The following is a 5,758-nucleotide window of genomic DNA, read 5'->3' on the forward strand; positions in this document are numbered from 1 at the left end:
TGACAGGTGGGGGACGTGATCTGAGACCCCAAGGAAAGGAGAAACCTACTTCCCTTGCCAGCCAGCATTTCTGACCATACTTGGCCACGGATCCTCTGTCTTTGTTTTCCTAAAACTCTTGTTACATCGCCTGGAGTCCCAGGGTACATACAGGGCACCTCCAGTGGTGTTTGTGTCCTTCAAACCCTAACATGAAAGTCGAATTCTCACCTAGAGGGAACTCCATCCAAGTTCTGAATTGGCCTGCGATTTCTAAAATTTAATTTTAAGTTCACTCCTTTACAAAGGAAAGCACTGAAAATGTGAGGTTTATTTTTACAGAGGGTGACGGTAGCACTTAGAAATGTAAATATTCCCCTACTTATGTTTTGGTGCTCGTGAAATGGGGCCTGACCGGCGAGAGTCATGTTTTAGACACTAACCATGCCAGCAGCCGCCCTGCTTCTCCAGGAGGCAGGTGCCAGCACCGGGCGGGGGCAGCGCGTTACTCTGCTCGATGTCACAAACAACCCAGAGAGGCAGGCGCCACCCCCCATCTCTGTGGTGACCCAGCTCCGGGGACATTTCTGGGGAGGTTCATGTGCTCATCACCAACTTCCAACATCTGGTGGAGACTGGCTATTTGGTTGACCCCTAACATCCCTTCCACCCTTGGAAATGATTGGTTTGGTCCAAGCATGGAAGCCCAGTCTTCTTGTTGGCTGAGGAAAGGGCACAGGACCCGATTCTATCCAATCAGGTTGGGGAAATGTTCTGGGCACAAGTTATGGCTTCCGTGGGTTCCCTGAGAAAGAACTCAGAGAGCAAGACTCCCCTGCAGGTGATTTATTGAAGACTGTTCTTGGGACCAGCAGGTATAAGAAAGCGAGGAATCAGAACTGGCCTGGGGTGGAGGGAGGGAGGGAGGGAGGGAGGGAGGGAGAAGTTCAGCTGGGGCAGCCCACACAAAGACCTCAGCCAACCCTGAGGGTGCCATGTGACCAAGGTGACCCGTCGGAGGCCATTCCCAATGGAGTCAAGGATGTGACTGGTCACTAGTGTGGGCTGTCCCTGGGAAACAGGCGTCACCTTCTATGTGACCCTTCCTGGGGGGACTCCGCTGTGAGGCACCTGTGGCAGGACCACCAGCAGCGAGGAAGGAGGTTCTTGGTCCTGGAGGGTCCACTGGGTGCCATGCCTTTGTCTATCACACTGCTCCGCCTCCCTTGCTCTCATAGTAACTTCACTCATTGGGAGCAGGTCCTCCAGTCTTGTGGTTGGTCTCCTCCTGGAGGAAATGACCAAAGAAAACTAGTGGGAGGGGTCATAGACGGGTGCCCAGGCTCCTGCAGCTCACAATGACCTTTCTGCCTTGCAGCCAAGTACTTCCCCAGCTGTGTTCCACCGTGGCTTGACTCTCGATGTGCCCGGAGGAGAGGAGAGGTGGGTCCTCAGGGGGGCATGAGTTGCCTTGCATTCTCTTCCCTGGTATCTCTAGTCTACTTTGTTGTTGGGACCATTTTTAACAACTGTTGCAGACTGGCAAGGTCTAGTACCAGTGATGGGTCCTCGTGGCCAGCTGGCTGGTAGGTGGTCTATACCCAAAACAGCCTTGCAAATCAGCTTCTTAGGACTGCTCCTCATGTGGATTCTTCTGGAGTGAGTTTCACGGGAGGACGATTCTGAAGCAGAGTCTTGTGCATAAGCGATTTATCAGGGAGTGCTTCAGAGAATACAGTCTGCCAAGGAGAGATGGGAAGAGGATCAGGCAAGGCGGGAAGTAGAAAGTGGAAGTTGACGTGGTTGCAACAGACATGCCAGCCTGTCTCATGAGGAGCTGGGACCAGTCACCGGTTATGGGATGTCCCAGGGCTCAGACCCAGGGAGGGCGCAGGCCCTGGAGCAAGGCAATCACCCTCGAATGAACGCAATCCCTGGGGAGGGGCTGGCAGTGAGACACCACTGGTCATCACTCCTGGCAGCAGGAACGCGAAGCCCCTTCCTGGAAGGAAGTGTCTGGGTGGTGCTCCCCAGTGTCCGCCACAGATCCTCACGCTGCAAGGGAGGGTGCCACAAGAGACTGTCCCCTTCTCCCTCTGGGAGTCACTGTTCCTGGACCTGTGCCTGCAAGTGCCAGAGCCACGCTGCCTCCCGAGGAAGCCACCAAGGGTGAAGGAGACGGACAGAAGCTGGTCCCGTGCTTCCACCGAGAGGCTGCACCGTCCTGGAGCTTGAAGGCTTAGTTCACATCAGCTTGGATGGGTTCTCTCTTCCTCGAAGAGGGTAGCCTCGTGATGGCTGCTCAGGGTCAAAACTGAGTTTACGGACAGTTCGAGGGATGGCTGCAGGAAATGGGAGACAGAATAAGCGAGGTCGATTGAATTCTTTTCTGACCATGGGCCTGCATTAAAAAAAAAAAAAAAAGGAGAAGAAGAAAAGAAAAATGAAGTGGGAAGAGCACTGCTGAGATCTATCAATGTTCTTTTCTTCTTTGCTTCTGCTTGGACGGACCCAGCGTTCCTCTGCCAGAGGCACTCAGTGGCTCTGGGGATGCTCAAGTTTGCTATCATCCAAAAAGGAAGAATGATTCGATATTATGCTCTGCATCCTGAAAAGGATTTTCAGAAAAACACTCGCTGTGGAAGCCAAGGATTTTTATTTATTTATTTATCTTTTTTTAGTTTCCATTAAGAGCCTGGCCTTGACAATGCACCGTTCAGATTCAGCCAAGCCAGGGCTGGAGAGGAGGCAGGATATAAAGCAAAAACCCATCTTCTCAAGTTCCCGGAAAGAGAAATGGGAGGGAGAGAGAGGAAGCGGGCAGAGAGGCAACTGCATGTGACACATCAATGGACGAGCCTGGAGTGATGTCCCTGCCTCATCTTGTGTGTCCCCAAGGGGCATGCAGGTTCCCAGGTGTCCTATGGGGGAGAAATGAAGACAAGTGCAGGGAGGTGATGGTCAGGGGCCCCAGAGACCAGCCAACGATGGTCAAGGACATCAGCGCCTGGGGGCCAGCACAGGAGACTGAGACCACGGACTCCAACGGGGCATGTGCACAACACCCCTGGAAACCAGATGGGATCAATGTCCACGGACAAGCCACGTGAGAAGGAGAAACCAAGCAGGATTCCAGGGACATCAGATCTAATGCCCTGTCTTCCTTACCAGGAGGCCTCAAAAACCCACTGGGCTATCCTATCAGAGAGAAGAAGGGGGGAGAGAGGAAATCTAGAGGTGAAACACTCTCAAAAACTGTCATAGCAACAACACAGCACAATTTAAATCTAAAGGTTCAGTGATTTTTTAAACTTGCAGCCGACTAGGTCAGCGCCCTGCTCAGGTGCCCTCTGATGGAGTCCCCCTCTGTGACCCTCCCTGGGGCAGGGGTGGGAGCAAATGGAGAGCAAATGGGGAGTGGCCAGGATGTGCCAGAAAACCCAGGCCCTGGAAGCATCCTCCTGCAGGGTCCTCATGCTAATACCCCACCCCTCACAGCCAGGAGGGGTAGTTCACCCAGACCTCCCCATGGGGCTGAGCTCCAAGACCCACAAGGGTTACGGTGTTTACAGCACACGGTCCCCTGCCGGCTGCTTGACCTCTGCAGCTCCCGGGGATCACCTCTCAATGGAACTACTTGCACTCACACCCTTGCTTCTGAGTTTTCTTCTGGGCCACCTGATGATGATGATTAAAACCCGCCCCCCACTCCCCAACCCCCGCACCTAGTGAGATGGGAGCCTGTAAGGAACATCCAATCTGCTACCAAAAGAAGAAGCTCTATTGGCTTTGTAATCCCAAGACAAGGAGGGCAAGTGTTCACAGAGCTTTCCTGATGGCCACCCTTAAAGTGATTTTATGTATTCTGGAAGCATCTTTGAATTAGGGAACAAATGTTGACTTAGGTAAAATTAGGTGCAAGGAACACTATAAGGCAGTTTGGAATGCTCTGCGGCAACTTGAAATGGGAATGCATGAATCTCCCCCGACCACGTTCGTGATGGCCCCGGACTTTTTCCTCAGCCTTGGCTTCTGCACAGTAATCTGAGCTCTCCCTCGTGTTCCCTGCTGCCTCGGGGGAAGACACCACGAGGAGGCTCCATCTTAAGGCCTCAAAATCAAGAAAAATGATGAGACAATGGAAAGTCATTAATTAATGACAGAATCATGTGGTCTCCAGCCATTGATCAGAGCTCTCCTTGTGACAAACTCTCTATGGGGAATGCATGGGTGGTAGGGCCTGTCCTCTTCGGCTTCCCATCCTGGGTAAGCATTAACCGTAAATGGGAATCAGCAGGTGTTCCTCGTGGGGCCCCAGTGGAGAGAGAGAGGCCTTCCCCTCTGGACGTGAGGGATGGTTAAGGAAGAGAGACACCAGGCAGCTATCAGCACCGAGACATTGCAAATAATCCCTCCAGCTGTGTGGCCTGTGATGGTAAACAGGCATGGCTCGCTGGCCCTGGCTCCGGGCTCTGCCTTGAGTCCAGGCCTATTCAGTCTCTCGTGATCTTTGGACCATGACTCAGTGAGGTGCCTTTTCACTGTGGAAAATCACACAGGTCCAAAGGGGCATGCAGAGACCTGCAGTGGGCAGGTGTCCCCTCGAACTGGCGTGCTGCCACAGGTGCCCCCATGTCCTCGGCCAGTGCACACACGTGGCCAATGCTAAGTCCCTGAGACAGGAGCATGAACTCCACACCAGGGTTTAGAGGGAGAGCTGCACATCTGTGTGTGATAGTCCAATCTACCCTATGGAAGGAGGGAGAGAACCAACCAGACAGAGACAACCGTGAAACGCAATTTCCTCCAATGTTTGGGTCTGCTGCTTAGCGTGAGCTCAGGTGGGTGTGTGTCGGAGGTAGTGCATCATGCTCGGCCTACTGCACACCCGTGGTCACCGCAGCAGCAGACCTGGGAAGAACAGTAAGTGGCTTCCAAAGGCCACCAGAACAGTCCCAGGGACAGATAATGGGCCTCGTCCCTACGGTCCTATTAACTTAACATGGTCCATCAGACCTGGAGGAGCTCAGTGTTTTCAGGAGGCCACTCTGACGTGGTAGGTGATACAGGAGAGCTCGGTTCTCGTCCCAAGGAGGTGAAGACTGAATCTCACGAGTGACAGAGTGATCAGAGCCGTAGAGGTTTATGGAGCAGAGATACGGAGAAAGCTCTCAGAAGTGAGAGGGGCCGGACAGGGCTGCCACTGGGGGCTTTTAGGGTCTGTCTTTTATAGGAAACTGACCAGGGAACTTGGTGAATTTCTTGTCCATATCAGGGTGGATTGTAAATATCATGTCTACATTTAGAACAAACATGGTGACCTTGGAACAATCATAATAACAAACAGGATGTTCTGGTAAATATCATGGGCGGGACCAGGTGTTCCCTTCTCTCTGGGGATTACCTCTCACAGGGATGACATTTTACTATATCCGGGGTTTCCCTGAGCCTAGTCAGACAGCCATTAAAGGGGGAGACTCCCTAACATTTTGGAGCTAGGGAACCAGGTTTGTTTTATCTGGTTTTTACTGTCTTATCTCTGTCTTCTTGGGATGGGTAGGAGCCTGACTGTGGGCCTTTCCCTTCTCTTTCCCTGCCTAGCCCCGTCTGCCCCTAAGTCGTTCCGACGTCATAAGAACTATCTACATGGGGGTGGGGCCATTTCCAGAAAGACTGAGACCTGATCACAGGGCTGACTCTGCCCCCACCTGCTGACATCCCTCCAGGGAAGGGAGAAATTGAGTTCAGTTTCCAGTGGTCAATGACTAAGTAATGAAAC

The 5,758-nt window shown here is 52.7% G+C and overlaps 1 long non-coding RNA gene across 1 annotated transcript; it reads left to right on the top strand.

Annotated features, from left to right (window-relative positions):
* Nucleotides 1-539: 539 nt before the first annotated feature.
* LOC144320989 (uncharacterized) lies at nt 540-2,406 on the top strand. Its single transcript, XR_013386609.1, has 2 exons — nt 540-854; nt 1,358-2,406. It is a non-coding gene; the product is annotated as an uncharacterized LOC144320989 (long non-coding RNA).
* Nucleotides 2,407-5,758: the final 3,352 nt, after the last annotated feature.

The sequence above is a fragment of the Canis aureus genome, chromosome 1, assembly GCF_053574225.1.
Source record: "Canis aureus isolate CA01 chromosome 1, VMU_Caureus_v.1.0, whole genome shotgun sequence".
Lineage (NCBI taxonomy): Eukaryota > Metazoa > Chordata > Mammalia > Carnivora > Canidae > Canis > Canis aureus.